General features: G+C 41.1%; 1 long non-coding RNA gene across 1 annotated transcript in view; it reads left to right on the top strand.

Annotated features, from left to right (window-relative positions):
* The window catches only part of LOC137162117 (uncharacterized), a 54,157-nt gene extending 36,184 nt beyond the window's left edge, over positions 1-17,973 (top strand). Inside the window, exons 2-3 of the long non-coding RNA XR_010922286.1 lie at positions 16,858-16,926; positions 17,039-17,973. This is a non-coding gene — a long non-coding RNA (uncharacterized lncRNA). The remainder of the gene's footprint in view (positions 1-16,857; positions 16,927-17,038) is intronic.
* The last annotated feature ends 324 nt before the right edge of the window (positions 17,974-18,297 follow it).

The following is an 18,297-nucleotide window of genomic DNA, read 5'->3' as shown; positions in this document are numbered from 1 at the left end:
CTGGAACTACTTTACTACTTGGTGTGTGGTCTTATTGTGAGAGAACAATTCTGTCCCTCTTGGATGTCTGGGGGGAAGTGTTTTCAGCCCCCCACATTTAAAATGCTCCCCACCCCCAGCGTTTTTAAATGCACTTCCAGCTATGAATGCTTCTCATTTGTCCATTACATCCTGAAGGTGAGCCATGGATCCATTGGATCAGCTGATCCTGCTTGCAGGTGAATGGTGTATGCAGCAGAGCTGACATTTGGTGAAATGTTGGATGGCATGTCGGGAACAGTTTCTGAGACTAAGAAAGGATTCAGAGGGTGAGGTTCATTTGTGGCACCCTGGACACAGCCAATGAATGCCACAATTGGTTGTCCTTTCCCCTCTGTAGATAGGTGCTTCTGGTGGAAGCCCACTAGCACAGTGTGGTGAGACTGCTTCATCCTGCAGACCTCCTGCCACTGCTGGTCATCCCAGAACTTCCCAAGAACAGCTGCTTCCTTATGTGGGATGTGTGAGGAGATAGCTCTGACCCTCAAGCTCCAGAACAGTCCCAGAAACTCTGCAGGGTACTTGGCAGTCAGCAATTCCCCCTCCCTCAGGGCCCTCTCCTAGGGGAAGAGGTTGGCACAACTCCGTTCCTGTTGCTGATTCCTGCAACAAGGCAGAGACCTCTAGCTCCTTCCCTGGCTCTGGCTCAACTGAACTGGTGTGGCCCTGCCTCTTCCCGTTCTGCCCCTCTGCTTCCAGAGTGAAGGGGCAGGCCTGGCCTGACTCCACCCACCAGAGGGTGGAGAGTGGTTGGTCCCTGTGAGCCTGGGAGGGAGGCTACTCTGCTTCGCTACAATGTGAACTCTGCAAAAGTGCTAGCAAAGGTCTATATAATTTCTCCAAGAGCCAAAGACCTTCTATTTCCTGTAGAGGAAAGATAAACTGATTTATTTTAATGTCTTCCTGGGCCAACTAGTTTTTGCTTTTTCAGAGGGCTTGTTTACACCTAGTTGTGCTGCTGTAGCATTCTATGCCACTGTAGCATGTCTGTGTAGACATTACCTATGCCAATAGGAGGGATTTTCCCATAGGCATCAGTAATCCACCTCTTTTGTCAACCTAGTGTTGCCTATGTAGACACCTAGTTCGGGTTAACTTCAAAGGTTGCGGTGTAGATTTTTTTTTTTTTTCACAATCCTGACTAACGTAGTTAAACTGACTTACTGTTCTAGTGTAGAGCAGGTCATGCATAATTATCTGTTTGACTACGTATTTGTAAGGCCCATATCAGCATAGTATTTGAGCATCTCCCACCTGTAAGAGAGAGAATGGTATTTTTCCCTCTGTTCTCCTCCAGCCTGCCAGAAAGAGTGTTTGATTTCTTTCATTAAGTTCTTCATACACACTCCCTACAAACAAACCAAAGATGAAGTGATTTTCATATTTTAGCTCTGATCATGTCATCATCTTTATCTCCCTGGGGAGTAAATTCCATAGTCTAATACCAGCTGCTGTTAAAGTTCTGTCTCCTGTGCTCACAAAACATCCCCTCACTGGCTGACAGCTTCATTGTTCCAGTGCAACAAACCTCTGTAGCAGATCGTGGTGACCGAGGGAGAGGTGGATCTGTCAGTTACCCTGGGCTAATCCCATGGAAGGCTTTGTATTCAGTGAGAAGCCAGTACAAAGGGGAGAGTATAAGAGTGATGGTGATCTGGTTGGAGGGATGTGGCTTCATTCTTAAATATAAGTTTGAAGTCATGGGATGCAGATCCCTGTGATCAGATTGTCTGATGGGAAAGTGTGCAATCCTCTGGCCAACCACAAACAGAAATAAACATTTTTCCCCCTCTATGTTGCTATTTGTTAAATCAAGCCCCGGGCTTGGAATTCTCCTGGATACACAATCTGAGGTCAGATTTTGGTGGGAGGACTGCCATTGTATCAAGGTTTTAACACTTGCTGGCAATGCATTTGAAAGATTTCTGGGCATGTCTGCTGTGAATAAAGAATTGACAGAAACCACATTATTTAAGTTGGTGTCATCTTAAATTGTATCCTACGCCTCTTTAGTAGCCATCTCGTTGTACCTGTGAATAGTAGACCATATCTATAGCTGAATAATCTGACATTACAGCTGCTTTGCTGGGACTCAACACTTGAACTGAGCAACATATTCTATTTGTGCTCGGTAACTGAAGCAGCAAGTCTCCCTCATCAAGGGAACAAACACAAAGCTGAGCTGAAATTACTCAGCGCTTGTTGTATTTGCATTCAGCCAGAGAGCTTATGCATGGAGAGCTCTGATGCTGCTGAATCACTGATTTGTGGTTTGCCTCAGTACAATAGTGAGAGGTGATGGATATGAATAATGCTAAAATCTATAGTGTGTGTAATTCTTCCTCTTTTCATTCTCACAGATCTGCAGACATGTGGGACCTTACCATGTCAACAGTAATTCCACCTCCTCCCCTTCTTCCCCCTACAGTCAATTCTAAAGCAATTTGCATCTGAATCCCCATGGGTTCCCCTTGCAACACTGGGTCTGACCTGATAAAAGCAGGTCTCCAAGCCTTTCAATCATCTTATTACACAGAACAGCTAAATAATCTTGCCTTCCTGAATATAAATGACTTGCACACGGCAAGAAAAGGCAGCTGGAGCGCCTCCATGCAGAGCTTCTGCTAGGCAGCCGCAGTGGCTGCACTTTTAAAGGGAATGATGGATTTCACATGAAGTAGAGAAGCCAAGGAAACACATACAACATCCTGAAATACATAGAGAGCCCTAGAAATTACTCTAGTTGTCTGTTACATTCACTGGGGAATTTAAGGTGTCAAGACGGGTTCCTGGATCTACTTCTCAGGAGATTCCTCTACAGGATTCTTTCCTAACACATAGCCATCTTTTTGTTGGCACTCCTGATTTTGTTTTTAATTGAATCAATTCTTCACACTAATTGTTTAAGGTTCTTATTATGTGTTGGACAACAGATAACCGTGTGCAGCTCAATTACATTAAAATATGGGTGCACAGACCTTGCCTGAACGCTCAGCTGGTAGCACTACATGCTGTGGTGTGGGAGATTACATTTCAGACAGTAGATTTCTCAGAAATGTTAATGCTCCAGGCTGTCAGGGTTCCTAGAGATGATGCTTCTATTTTGCAGGGAGTAGGATTCAGCCCACCTTGTGACACCTGTCCCCTGTAAGCGGAGGGCTAGACTAAACCAATATAGCAGCCTTTGCAACTGCAGGCTTGTTAGCTTTGGGGCTAGGGCAGCACATGCAGCTGCTTCTGGCAGGGATGACTGATTGGAATCACTTGGGGCAAAATGGCAGCCCCAGCTGGAATAGAGAGGAAAGCCACTTGGGCTTGTTTATTCAGAGAGGAATATCTAGGCCCACCAATTAATATTCTACTTGCACTACAGCACTTGTAGTTACATAATAAGCAGGCTATTTTTTTTAATGTAGGGATTCTCATAATGAAGTATCAAACACTGGGGTCTATAGCAAAAAGTTTAGTTAGATAATAAACCATAGCTAAGAACAATCTAGATAAGGATGAGCTGATGGTTTTTTCACAAGTGGTGTAAGGCATTTTAATAATACAACTCCGTTAAGGGTATCAATAGTTATAAGCAGCTGCCAGCAGCAACTATGGAGCTTGAAGGCTGCCTAGAAGTTCTAGCTAGTGCAATATAGCTAGCGACCTTCTAGGTAGGGCAGACCAAGAGAGTTTATTGCACCTGTGCTTGCCCAATGTCTGCTGTTCCATGGGAAAATGTAAGTTGCTGCTCATGATCTAGACCCCAGCTGTCTCAGAAACTGCCTCTCTGCTCACTGATATTTTTTTTAAAGGCACTTTCTAGCTAGATAGCCATGTGGTTTGGGGAAGTTGGGATCACAACTTTTTTAGGACTTGTCTATATGGCAAATTAGCCTGCTAAGATGGGATATAATTCTACAGTGCTCCAGTGTTCTGCGCAGTGTCTGTGAAGACTCTGCTGCTGCATGCCGGAAGTTCCATAGTGCACTTTGATCTACTGTTGTTTCAGTGGATTCTACACTGTAGATTTACACCCCAGCTTGCTAGTGCACTAGCAACTTGCTATATACACACTTCGTTAGTACCGGCCTTCCCCTCTGGGCTTTAAATTACTGAAAATGCATCTTTTTCACTAGAGTACATTCCAAGTGAGAAAAAAGATTAATCTTTGTTCAGCCTTTTCACTAAAAGCAGGCACTAGAAAATTAGGAGTAAGTTGAAGCATCCCATATCTCCCCTCTTGTACCCAGTTTGAGCACTAGTGCAATGTCAATTTAAACTGCATCAAATAAAAGGAAAGATGCTTTCTTTTGTAATAAACACTGGACTGTGTTCAGTTATTGGCTCTGCCACCGACCTCTTGTGGGACTTTGGAAATATCACTTTCTCTCTCTGCACCTTAGTTTCCCCTCCGTAAAGTGGAGGTGATAATACTTCCTTTGTCTGCCTTGTGTATCTTAGCTTGTAAACTATTTGGGACAGGTATTGTCTTTCACTGTGTGTTTTGTATAGTGCCTCACACAATGGGACCTCAGTATTTGTTTGAGGTCTCTAGAAACTACAACAACAAAATAAATCAGTTAAAGGAAACCAAGTGGGTTTTTTTTATTCCTTTCATAAGGGACTACAATTTAGTGTTCTAAGCAGGCTTTACAGGGTAAACAATAAACAAATAGAAACTCCTTCTCGTTTATCTTCCGTCTGCCTCTATTAACTAATTGCTCCATTGTTTCAAAGGCACGATGTTTCTCTCAGTTCTTTCTCATTTCAAGCCTACCTGAGTTCAGTTGACTCATGGTATCTCAGCTACATATAGTCTCAAGATTAGTTATTCTTCTCCTGGTAACCTGGCATGACACACCAGAATGTTCTAAGACCTGTGCATCTGGCCACAAATAATCAAAGTAACATATGACCAAAGAAAGAGGAAAAAACATAACACCATTCTTATTCTTCCTGGAGGCTTTCCCTCTTGGTAGTCCATAACTATTTTTCTAGCCTGTGTTGGACTACACAAGGACCCACATGCAAATGAGTGGGAACTCTGCTCTATTAACTCTCTCTCTCAGAAAGCATCTACAACTTTCCCTGCCTGCTGTCCCAATCATGTAGCCATGTTGTGTGCAGCACTCCCACTATTTGCAATGGGAATTATAAGCACAAAGGCCTTAAAACACAAAAGGCACGTAGCTGTTGTAATACTGAGCATCTTGAACCAGTGGTCTACATACCACGCTACCTACTGAGCAAAGGTTACAGGGCAGGTCCTCTCTCCTCTCCCATCGCTGTTTTGTGTGGAGTTAGGTGGTCTTTAAGCATGCCTACTGGATCAGGCTCTCCATGTGACTTAGGTGTAGGAGTGGCTATTCTCCCCTAGTTTGTGGATTGCTCTGCGGCTTAGGTGGGAGATAGGTGTCTGGACGCCTAGAAAGAGGCAGCAGTTTGCGTGCTCAGAAACAGGGATATGTGTGCAGGAGCTTTTACTGCAAAAACTGCCAAGTAAGTTTAGGCATCTACAGGATTAGGCAGCAGTCAAGGCGGGGCTTTTGTGGATTGTAGTGGTGCCTAAAATGGGACTTGGGCTCCTAAATCTGTGGGTTAGATGCCTACATAGCTTTGCAGAGCCAAGCCAAAGTAACTACAGGATTGGACCTTCTCCATCTTAAAAGATATGTTTAGAGACCTACCTACCTTTTCCGAGGTAAGCACCCAAATCTAATCCCTTCACCAGGTTCCATAGGACATATGTAGGACTGCAGTAGTAAATACACAGGTGTTTGTGGCTGTTTTGTAATGTCCCCTCCCAGAGATGACAGAACCCTCTTTGAAATGCTGCTATATGCCAAGATTCTTCAATATTCTATTTTCCTAGTCTATTCCTAGTCCTTCATACAAGACACTTGTTCCCAATCCATTGCACATTTTTGGGGGGGTTTGTTTTGTTCTTTAAAGCATAGGCAAACCTCCATGAAGACACTACCATCACTTTTGAACAAGTTTGCTCTACTGTTGCTGTTATCAAGTTTGCTCTACTTGAAAGTTGCTAAGTTTGGGGAGGGGAAGAGGGAAGGGGAAGAGTATCATGTGGTGTTTCAGTTCTTGTTTTTCAGCAATTCATGCTCAATATTCTGAAAATGCAGAGCTATATGTTTGGGGGATAATCCGTTTTCTGGCACATTGGAGCAAGGGAGTCTTGGCCTTTTCCACTTTTGACCCGGTCCTTTCTGTAGGAATCCTCAGTGTTGAAAGAAACTTTTTTTTCTTGACACTATATTTTTGCCCTTGTGACCTTCAGGGGGCCTATCAATTTATTTCTTTGGATTTCCAAATTCTACTGGCAATCTTAAAGTATTTTATGAGAGGTTTCTAACTCTTAGATAATGAATCTCTGCTTCTAAAAAGGCCTTAGGGTAGATATGCAGCGATCTAGCCTCTGCAAGAAAATGTAATCTGAGAGTTGGTTGATAAATTGTTCATTCATTTCCATCTAGCCTCTGGAAGTCGTCTTTGAGAATTTAACTGATATTTTTTTGGTGGCTTCAGCAATAAAAGAGCTATAATTTGTTGTGGATGGATGGCTAAAATCATCCTCTGCCCAGCTAGTTTACGGTGGTATCCTTGAGTGGCTTATCTGCTTTTTATGCTGTCCTGATTGACGGCACATTTTTATTAGTCATAAAAGAATTAGTTGGAGGACATAGTCCAGCTGTTCCACCCTTCTCAATTGAGCATTTGTAGAAGACAAGTAAAATTTTTGGAAACGATTACATTAAAAACTTAACAGTAGAGCTGCAACCTGTCTGACTTGCTCCTTACACCAACACAAATCTAACATGTTCAGTAAATGGAGCTGTACAGTTTCCCTTCCTCACTCATGCTTCTGAGCGTGGGACTTTTTGCTACATTCCACTTGATAATAATCTGGATAGCCTCAATATCCTTTATGGAGCTAAATGGATATTGGCCCCACTCACGCAAAGACATAAATTAATTCGTCCCTTTATCCATACAAGCATGCCCTCCTAACCTCAGTGGGACTAATGTGCAAAAGCTATGCTCATACTGAAGTCTTTACAGGATTGGAGCTGTTGTTTGGCACTGATAGGTTTGCATATAATTGTAATTGAAGATGCATGCAATCTTACACCTAATTCTGAAAATAGAATTGTTTGTATTGGTTTAGCAGCTATGTGAATAAAATCAAATGTAAATTTCTGGGCCTGATCCATAATCTCATGATCAGCTGTGTCATGAACAGGAAAGGTAACTTTAAGATACCAATTCTTCCATTGTATATTCACCCCAAAACTGCAAGCAATAAAATTAATATTTCTACTATCCAGGCCCCTGAATTATAAGGTAAATGTTCTTTAATGATTGGACGCCTGGTAAAAAATTACTTTATGATTCTTCATCTACATAGGCTGATGAGAAGGTATGTGTCCTTATGGCTAGGAGCTATTCTTCATCCACAGGAAGCCCAAAAACTGTACGAGCTTATTAACTGTCCCCAAAAACACATCTGGGAAAAAATCAAAATGAAATAGCTTAATTGTAAAACCAAAAGGCCAAATTAATCCTGATGTAACTCCATTGAAATCAGATCCAGATTTTCTCTTGTCATGATTTGTGTACTTCAGCATGTGGGGGAAATATAATTCGTGGGTGATTCTTAACTATGCAAGGAATTGCTCAAACAGAAGTACAAGCTGTCTTAAGCGAATTCCTTTTTTATAGAACAACACACAAACACTATCAACTTCCCCCCCCTCAGACTGGCAAGCAGAGCTGGTGCTGATCCTGCTTCCTCTCCATTCCTCACAGCTCCCTTATGTATAGGCTAACATCTACAGTAGTGCTCATCCTGTGGAATCCTTGTGTTCCCAAAGAGCAAGGACTGTCATGGCGTCTGTGTCTGGCCTTTTCACAGTGGGCACTGTGTGGAGAAAAGAGTCGCAGGGCTGCCCTCTTCTCCTCCCCCCCCCTCCCGCCCCCCAGTGGACTTGTGCAGGGCTGGGTATAATCTGGTTTTAATAATGGACCTGAAAAAACTCCTCCACCCATTCTGATCACAGCTGAACTCCAGGAAAGTTCAGACCTAGGCCTGGAAATGACTGTTGTGGCTCAGGCATCCCAGCTAACGTATATTTGAAGAAAGAAGAGTATGTTGGCAGACTTTAAATAGAAATCAGTAATTCTCATTACTGGCAAGCTGAATAAGGAGTTCAGTTATTGGCTGGCTATCTAGGAAGTGTGGTTATCCAAGAAAGGAGCATCTTGTAATAGCCAAAGTACTTCCTAACTTTATTGTAAGACGCAAAGGAATAAGGACAGAAGAAATGAATGCAATCTCAGGCTAATGAACAAATGTGGTCTTGAATAGATACTTTTTTTTCTGTTTCTAGAATTTATCATTTGCTGAAACCACCTGCAGCAGGATCTAAAGCTGCCTCTTTATAGAAAATACCCACAGAAAAGAAAATACTGGAGGAATGTCCCCTTTCAATCTAGGGCCTGCTTGTTCTCTCTAGTTTATCTCTTTTGAGTTTTCCCAGCTTACGTCAGCATGAGTGAGAGAGAATCAGGACCCTAATCTTCAAAGAGATGTCCTGAAGGAGCTACATGAAGAAAAATAACCTTTCTCTAGGTGTACTGAAAATCATTCTGGGAGCTAGAAAAAGAGTTAACAAATTTAGTCCTTGTGGTAAATGAAAAAGATCTGCTGTATTCAAGGAGATAAATAATATGCTCTAAGGTTTTACCCTCTGGAATCATTCATTAATAGCTAACAAATCTGTTTCATTCTGGTCTTCAATACAGACCTATTAAAGTTCATTTAGCATCCATTAACCTCAGGGAAAAAAATGGAAATGTGCTCTATTACTGTCTGTCCTATCCTGCTTTCTTTTATGGGGATATTGAAAGGAATAGGCATTTTTCTATTTCATTGATATCTTGCTAATTACAATATAATAGCAACCTGTAGCATAATACCGATATGTAGGGCCAGGGTGATTTTTTTTTCTTCTCTGTTTTAAGATTTTTTCTTCTTCTTCATGCGTTAATGAAGTCAGTTAAAAACCTGCTCTCTTGTCCTTCAGCCTTTGGAGAAAAAATGCTGTCTAGTAGTTGTTGCCATATGTTTATTTGGCCTAAGGAACTAATGGGGGGCTTGATGCTACATGAAATGGGAGTGTGGCCCTTCCATTGCCTTCCAGTGGAAGTTATCTCTGCAGAGTGCTTGTAGGGTATGGCCATGGAAGCTGAATTTCCTCTCATCCTGGGCTGGATGACATGGAAAGGGGAAAAAGTGGTATTCTGGTATATAAACTTCACTCCTGATCCAAGGACAAGTGTATATTTTTTCTGAAATGATGTGTGAAATAGAAAACCATAGCTATATTCTTTAGTATACGGAGGTGGGGAAACCTGAAACAGACAGAAAAAAAGTGAGTTCCACTCATGGAGTTTTCCACTGCATTGTTCTCTTCGGTGGGTCTCTTCCCAGGCCTGCCCTTCCTCTCTAATTGAGCTCTGAGCCATTCAAAGACCACCTGGATGGTGTGTTCCTTGCTTTCCTCCTGGAATGACAGCAGTAATCCCTGACTGGTCATGGAAGTGGAGGGGACAATCTGGCACCATGTTATCATTTTGAACTGTCAGCTTTGGGTTGCAGAATGAACTTTCCATTCACGTTAATGGAGGACATTCATCTCTCCTCCTCAAAATTATTATGCCTATCTGCAGGCTTGATAAGCAAGCAGGGTATGGGTTTACGTTTAGGAGGTACCATTCACAACCATTAGGGCTAGGTGGGTGGGTGGTGGCCTGTGTGTTTTGAAATGAAAGTCTGATTTCATGAAATGAACTGAATGGTTTCTGGGGCAGAAGAAGAGAGTTCCCTCTAGCAGCAACAATCAGGTAATGACTTTTCCTGACACCAGGCCCTAATGGTGTGGAGATGGACGGTAGCTGGAGGGTAGTGTGGGGAAGCTCACACTCATAGATTCACAGATTACAAAGCCAGAAAAGATCATAATGATCATCTAGTCTAAACTCTTTTAACTATATAGGCCTTCCCTGAATTAATTCTTGTTGTGAATTAGAGCATATCTTTTAGGAAATAAAACCAATCTTGATTTAAAAATTTCTGCTGAGGAGAATCCAGCGCAACCTTTGTTAAGTTGCTTTAATGATTGCCACTGCCCATATTGCCCGTACTTGCCCTGCGATTATTCTGCATGGCTCTCAATCCAGCACCTTTCACCAGTCCTATATTATGTTGAAATACAAAAATGCAGTTTTAATCCTTAGATATATTAACCTGTCACTACTGTTGTTTTTGAAAGGTCTCCATTCCATTAAATGCCTATGCAGTTTACCTCCCTCACTGACAGGAAGTTACAATTGGCCTTTTGCAAGGGAAAAATATATGTGATGTGCAAAAAATAAAATGTAGAAAAAAGATTAAATAAATTAAGCAAAATGATTTGAACGAAAATGCTAATCAGTAATGTATACTCAGCATTGGAAATAACCACCCATAGTTTTTTGGATACAGATGCTGTAATATAAATAAGGATGTACCCAAAGATTCCTGTTTAAACTTGCTCTGAGTCTTTCCCTTATAAAAAGATTGTATTGTTGATAAACAGATTAAATTTGGCTTCATTTAGAGCAAAGAGATATAACGCTCTTAATGTCAAGACCTTGCTCTCTGAAAGTCATAAATGCCACTCCTAAAATCCCAGGAAAGGCTTTTTACTTCTTCAGGAAGAAATCTGAATGTTTTTTTCCTTCTGGAAAATCTACAATGATACTTTCCCCCATGTACAGTGTCCTCTGCTGGAAAGAACATCTCACAACCCTCTTCCATCCAAAACTAGATATGGCTCAGGGAGATCCTAGTCCATGTGCCTCCAAAGTTAGATTCTAAGGTTTAATTCAGATCCAGAATCTCTCTAAAATGGCGGAGATCTTGTGAAACTGCCATTTTTTGCCTTCTCCCCTCCTCTAAAGAACCTATTTGCTGCTGCTGCCTTCTGGGATATGGGTTACAAGTCCTCTCTTGTGTTGCCTTGATCTCCCTAAACCAGAGGAATGGTAGGTAACAGAGGACTCCAAAGCATTACCAACCTCAATCATTCAAAAATCATGAGTGGACTTAAAAATAATGATTCTAAAAATAATAAATGTTGGATTCTTTTAATTTGCCCTTTGCTTTTGAACCTTTAGATGCATTTTTTCAAGCTTTTCTCAACAATGGTGAAAGGTAGAAACTTTTTATTTTTTTTAAACGAAAGCTGAGATTTTCACATAATCATGTGACTCCTGGAACTGGGACTTTAAGAAAAATACCAGTATGTGATCTAGTAACAAAGAGAAGCCTGTGCCACTTCACTGAAGGAGTATGGGGGATTAGCGTAATCACACTATCCGTTGAAAAACTGCTTTGGAATTACGACAGGGACAGAGGGACCTTAAAAAGCAATAAGGGGGAGTGGCCAGCCTGTGGTCTCTTCTCGAAGATCCCAAGATGGTGGTGAATGTTAGGCTTGTGGGCCACCCTTCCAGAAGATTGGAACAGTAGCTGGAGGTTCAGGAAGGAGAAATGCAGTGGCAGGACCTAATTCTCTTGCTTTTGAATGTTAGAAATTGAAATTGACATTTTCTGGGTTTTGGAACTAGACTGAAAACTAGGAAAATGACTTTCTAGACGCAAACACTCTCAAGGGTTGGGGTGTTTGAGATCCATAGTTTCAGTTTAGCCTTCCATCTCTTTCCCCAAACGGGCCTAAACCTAAGGGGGAATTCCACAACCTCTCTTAAAAGCCTATTCCAGAATTAACTATTGAAAAAGGTAAAAATCTAAAAGAAATAAAATAGTTGTAGGTATAGAAAAGTAATACTTTTGTTATATGCATATATTAACTTAGAAAGTTATTTAATCAGCTTCAAGCCTAAGAAATGCGTGAGAAAGAAAAGAAGGGGGGGCTAATAGATAAAGAAGAAGTTGAAGGCCGAACAGACATCAAGCGCCTGGATACAGATAAAGGGCAAACCACAAGACAAAGAAACCAAGGTCTACCCGCTTTTGCTAAGGCTATGTGCCAACAAACAATCCCGTTAGAAAAAGGTCAAAAAGGCACTTTAAAAGACGCATGCGTAATAAGGTGTTAAAATATTATCGCACACCCTGCATAGAAAATTGGTTCATTAGCATGAACATGGAATGACGTTTGTATGAAAAAGACAATGTATGTAGTAGGCGGTCGCGAAAGGTATAAACCTTTTAGTACCCAGCCAATGGGGAACGAAGGGAGGGATTCTTTCGGCCGGGATAGGAAATATATACTGCTGAATAATAAAGGAGGGGCGCGCTCCTTTCAGAATAGATTTTTGTTCTGGAGTTGTGCCCAGCTTTGCAAACCTGTTAAAGAAATAAAAAGTAGTTTTTTTTTTTTTACTCTTTACCTGTATCCGATGTTCTTTATTAAACCTTTTTAGTCAAAGGTATTTTTTACACTATCCTTATAGTTAGAAAGTTTTCCTAATATCTAATCTAAATCTCCTTTACTGCAGATTAAGTCAATTATTTCTGTCCTACTTTCAGAGGACATGGAGAACAGTTGATCACAATCTTCTTTATAAACACATTTGAAGAGTTATTGGGTCCCCTCTCAGTCTTCTTTTCTCAAGACTAAATACGTTAAAGATTTTTTTAACCTTTCTTTATCAGTCAAGTTTCCAAAATCTTGTCATTTTTGTGGCTCTCCTCTAGATTCTCTCTTCAGTTTGTCCATATTGTTCCTAAAGTGTGGTGCCCAGAACTGAACATAATACTCTAGCTGAGGCCTAACCAGTGCTGAGTAGAGTGAGATAATTACCTCCCATGTCTTACATAGCCTTTGTCACAATTGCATCATATTGTTGACTCATTTGTTATCCACTATAACTCCCAGATCCTGTTCAGCAGTGCTACCACCGAGCCAGTTATTGCCACTGTTTAGTTGTTCTTTTGATTTTTTTTTCTTCCCAAGGTTAGTACTTTTGCAATTGCCTACTGAATTTCATCTTGTTGATTTCAGACCAGTTCTCCAGTTTGTCAATCTTTTTGCATTCTAATCCTGTCCTCCAAAGTGCTAGCAACAACTCCTAGTATGATGTCATCCACAAATTTTATAAGCATATTCTCCCCTCCAATGCTATCCAAGTCATTAATGAAAATATTAAATAGTATCAGACCCAGGACAAACCCCTGTGGGACTGTGCTAGATATGTCCCCCAAGTCTGACAGCAAATTATTGACAACTACTCTTTGAGTATGGTCTTCCAGCCAGTTTTGCACCCACTTTTTAGTAATTTTATGTAAAACTGAAAGAAATTGATTTTTACTGTTCATTTGGTGCGACTTTATTGCTGTGCTTGTATAAAAACTTGTTCTGAGAGGGGAAGTCTCACTTTTTTCCTTAGTGCTGTCTCAGATAGTAGGGTGTGAATTAGTTATTACATACATCTTTGTATTGTCTAGGGACAGAAATAAAACATTCAGTGAAATAAATACAGAAAAATATTACCAAAAAAGTGTGTGGTTTTTTTTGTAGTAGGTGAAAAAGTGCTTCGATACTATAGTAATGAATGGCAGTTTAAAACCTTAAGGTAGATAGAAAAGGTTTCTTTTACTTTAAATCATCAAACATGGGCAAAGACTTCTAGAGCAAATATCTAAGCCTGTGGTAGTAGAGCTGAAAGACAGGTCCTGGCTAATGACAGTCTGTAGAGTCTTCCCAGAATGAATTTGTACAAAGATCTAATGAAGACAAACAGTTTATTTAAGTGTAGCTGGAAAATTCCCATTCAGCTGGCAGCTGACATGAATGTTGTTAGTCAGAAGATATAAGCAAATGACAAATAACTGAATACATGAAAGACTGAGAAGACAATGAGCTAAATTCTCATTAGCACTTCTTTTCTTCTCCTTTCGCTATTATAAACACATTGTTCAGTGCTGGTATTAGCTGCTCTGTGCTGGTAAATGCCAAAAATCAACAGTAAAATACCATACAGATGGGGAGGCGTTCTTTGGCCCAGAGAGCAGTCTTGTCTCAAGATGGTCAAGGGTTTTGCATCCTGTGGGGAGTTTTATCTTAAAAGTATTCAGGCATATTACTTTATGTACCAATGAAGCAACTTTCAGGGATACAGGAACAACAGTTGTATACAAAATAGAGCGGTTGCTGTAAACCGTGAACAGATTGGTATTACTGTATTTAGCTTGAGGGAAAGCCTCTCCTAATCAAACTCCAGGAAGGATAATTTTCAGCAATAGCAATGACAAAATGCCCTTTCAAATTGGAACAAGCTGTCTTTTCCCCCAATCTTTACAGACAGAGCAGATTTATTTTGTGTTCATTAACAACTAATGAAAATTACAAATAGCTGTAAATTACATAGATGTTTAATAGTGCAAGCAATAAAATAAATCTTTATTTTATAAGCAAAGACTTCTGTGATCTAACTACTGCCATGGGCCCAGTTGGACCTGAACTGCAAAGTTTGAATTCAGCTTTGAGTCCAACACCAAAACTTAAGCATTTCAGATGCCAGGATTTGGTTTGCATTCTGGAAATCAAGATGCAATGTAAAATTTGCATCTGGTTTGGGGTTCTGAGCTTCCCCAAAGCCTGCATGCTGGGATCCAGAGTTTTGGTTCTTGTCCATTTCTAACATTTAATTTGCAAGTATACACTTTGTCATATCTGTTGTCTGCTTTTCCCCTCTGTTTTCAGCCTGCTTAGAAAAGCACCTGCCACCCACTCTCACACTCCCTTTTTTATATTGTTTTTGCATGTGATGGATTCAGATGGTCAAAGAAGAACAACTCTCAGTTTAAAATGTGTTCACCTGTTTGCAAGTTTCCTAGATTTTTCATTTGGAGAGAGTCAATTAAACTCCACTAACCTAACGGTAGGTTGTTCTGTCCTTTGGAAAGAAGATAAACCTTGTCACAGCATTAGTATTTATTGTCCAGTTTTAATTAGAATATAAATCCGAAACCAAGTTTTTCTTTCTCAGTGCATATTCAGGTGGAAGAAAATAAAACCCCTTATATTCATGCTTTTATGGTGTCTGCTTTTAATGGCACCTGGTCTCAAAGTATCTCTCCTGCTTTTTGTGTAATGTCAGCAGCTTGTCATAATTAAGCATGTAGGAAAGCATCACATATATATTGCAAAAAATTGCTTCTGTTTCTGCTGGTGGTAAATTTAACACCTGATCTATTTCTTTTGTGATTCTGAGTATTAGTCACCCAGGCTCTATACAGCAGAAAGATTACCTTTGTTATTGCTGTTTTTCTTTCTTTCTTTCTTTTTTTAATTGTACCAGTAAATCATTGTGTCTTAAGTCTTTTCTCTAGAGTTCTTCCACACTGCCAAGCACCATTGCAGCTTCTAGCTGCATATAATGCCTCCCCTGTCCAAGCGCAAAGCTGCTCACAAAGATACAGAAGCATACACAGACAAAAGGCTAGTTCAGTGGTTAGGATGCAAGTTTAAGACTTGAGACCCAGATTCAATTCTCTGCTCCACCACAGACTTCCTGCATGACTGTGGGTAGGTCACTGAGCAGCCAGACTTCAAAGGTATTTTGGACTTTGAAGTTGTAGATAGATACTTTGGGCTTGTCTACACGCCACTAGCAGAATGCATCACGGGGATGTGATTTGTAAAGCGTCCTAACTACCCCGTATAGACCATGCAAGTTACTATGAACTAGGGACTTTTTAGAGTACGCCAGCAGGGTCTACACAGGACAGTTAGAGCACAAAACATTAGTGCACTTTACAAATCACAACCCACTGGTGTGTTTTGCAGCACACATTAAGGCCTTGTCTACATCTCCAGGTGTCTAAATACCTTTGGAAATCTGCCCCTTAAGCTTTCTGTCCCTCACTTTCTGACCTGTAAATGGGGATAATAGCCCTTCCATACCTCCTAGGGTTGTCTTGCAAAGAAATATATTAAGATATGCCCAGTTATGGAGGCCATATAAATAAAAAAGGCACCATTGTGATTACACTTGCTCTGAGCAAACCTTAGTAGTACTTTGCTTTTCAACACCCTGCTAATCTGCAACATGTAGTAAGGATTTCTCAAAATGCTGCTTTTCCCATGGCCCCATTGACCCTCATTGCTCCTCTACAAATAGAAGGGTGTCCTGGGTTAACCTGTCAGAGGATAACTCAACAGTGAATTTATCAGCATGGCTCCCCACTTAATCTAACCATATTCCTTTCCCTCCCAGGGACCCTTAGCAAAGAGATATTATCCTCATTAAGTACTTTTCTGCATCGTGCAGTCGAGCTTAAGTTATTAGACTATTTAATACTGACCAGCTTTACTTCTGACCTGAAGAAGAGATCCGTGTAAGCTCAAAAGCTTGTCTCTCTCACCAAAAAAAGTTTGTCCAATACAAGATATCCCCTCACCCCCCCTTGTCTCTCTAATATCCTGGGACCGACACGGCTACGATAACCCTGCATGCAACTCTACTTCAGTCCCTGAACCTAATAGGGTGGGAGAGGCACTGTGGCCTACTGGGTGCAGCTCTGAACTGGGACCCAGGAGACTTCTCTCTATTCCTGGATCTGCCACTGGCCTGCCAGGTAACTTTTTGTGCAAGTCACTTCAGAGCTCTGTGCCTCAGGTTCCCCAATCTGTAAAATGGGATAATGATACTAATCTCCTTTGTAAAGCACTTTGACAGCAGCTCATGAAAATTACTATATAAGAACTAGGTAGTATTATTTATTATATTCTCTTCAAGGGCCAGTGTTTTGGTGCCATTTTGAAACTAGGACCATAGTGAGCATCCTCCATCTGAGGAATGTGCAAGGTAAGCTTCCTTTGAAGGACAATAATGTTTCATAGTATGAAGTATGCTAGCTGAAAGCTATGTAATATGCATTAATATTCCTGTTAACCCTTGCTTACATTTCTCCCCACAGATCTCACCAGAACTGCAAGAGAGAAGACAGAAAGGATGGTCCATTATAGGTCAAAAATGTTCATAATAGAGGGGCCAGACTACCTGCCAATGAGATTTCTCAAAGTCAAAAAACTGAAGACCAGGGATGATATTGGTTTGAAGTTGCAAACAGAACTGAGGAAGGAGAGTGACCAAGCAGATGAGAGGAACCCAAGGAGACCAAAGTTTGAGGAGAAAAAGATAAAGATACTAATGGGATGTCAGCATCAAGACAGGTGAAGGATTTTGAAGTCTTGTGGGACTATATTTGCTGTGACAGGGATGTGAGACCTCTGGTCAGGAGGAGTTCCATGGGGAGACTGTGAGAGAACGTGTGTAAATACAGCCTTGGTGTTGAGTGTCTTTGTGAGGCCTCCAGATGCAGCAGGCACTGGCCCCTCAGTACAGCAGCACATCACAGGATGTTGCATAGAGTCATAGAAATGTAAGGCAGGAAGAGACATTAAGAGGTCATCTAGCCCATCCCACTGCACTGTGTCAGGATTAAGTATAGCTAGTTACAGACCATCCCTGATGGGTGTTTTCTCTTGTTACCTCCTGACTACAGCCAAATGTACCAGCTCCACTCCTTTATAGTAATTGCCAATAGACTCCGTTTTCTTTAGTGATTTTGGCTTCTGCCACATCTGGTTAGTACAGTTGTGCTGCCTGTTTGTTAAATTGACTTTTCAGAGTGTAACTCTTTGTCAAGACACTGGAAGCTGTTGTACTGTCAGTGATGTGTAAACAAACCAATTTATTTATCTTGTAACAAAAGCACCAACGGGAAGCCTACCACGTCTCACAGCCCAGTTCACTATGCTAAAATCAGCATCCAGTTCTCCATTTCACTGCATATGACCTTTGAATCCAATGTTCTGCTCATTTCAGTAATGCCTGTGTTAATAAATTCAGGCAGAAGCAGATTGTTTTTAAATGCTGCATCAGGAGAATGCTCAGGATGGAACCAGGCCCAATCTTCTGTTTCCACTTCAGTTTTGGTCCCTGCACGGTGTGGTGCCTGTGGTGGTCATGGTGGGGGTTATGTTCCATGAACTGTCAACGTGTATTTTGACTTAGGTGAGGAACAGTCTCACGCTCTTTCATTTGCAAAGTACATGTGTAAGGTACCTCCAAGTCTGTGTCTACACTGCAAGCGAGGGCTGTCATTTCTGCTGCTTGTGTGCATGTACCGGTGCTAGTATAAAGAGCAAGTGTACACAGTAGTGTGGAGAGCGG

Source organism: Emydura macquarii, unplaced genomic scaffold, assembly GCF_026122565.2.
Source record: "Emydura macquarii macquarii isolate MOO-44397 ecotype Brisbane River unplaced genomic scaffold, CSIRO-AGI_Emac_v2 contig_2422, whole genome shotgun sequence".
In the NCBI taxonomy this organism is placed as follows: Eukaryota; Metazoa; Chordata; order Testudines; family Chelidae; genus Emydura; species Emydura macquarii.
Note: the sequence above shows the minus strand (reverse complement) of the source record. Positions and strands in the feature narration are given on the sequence as shown.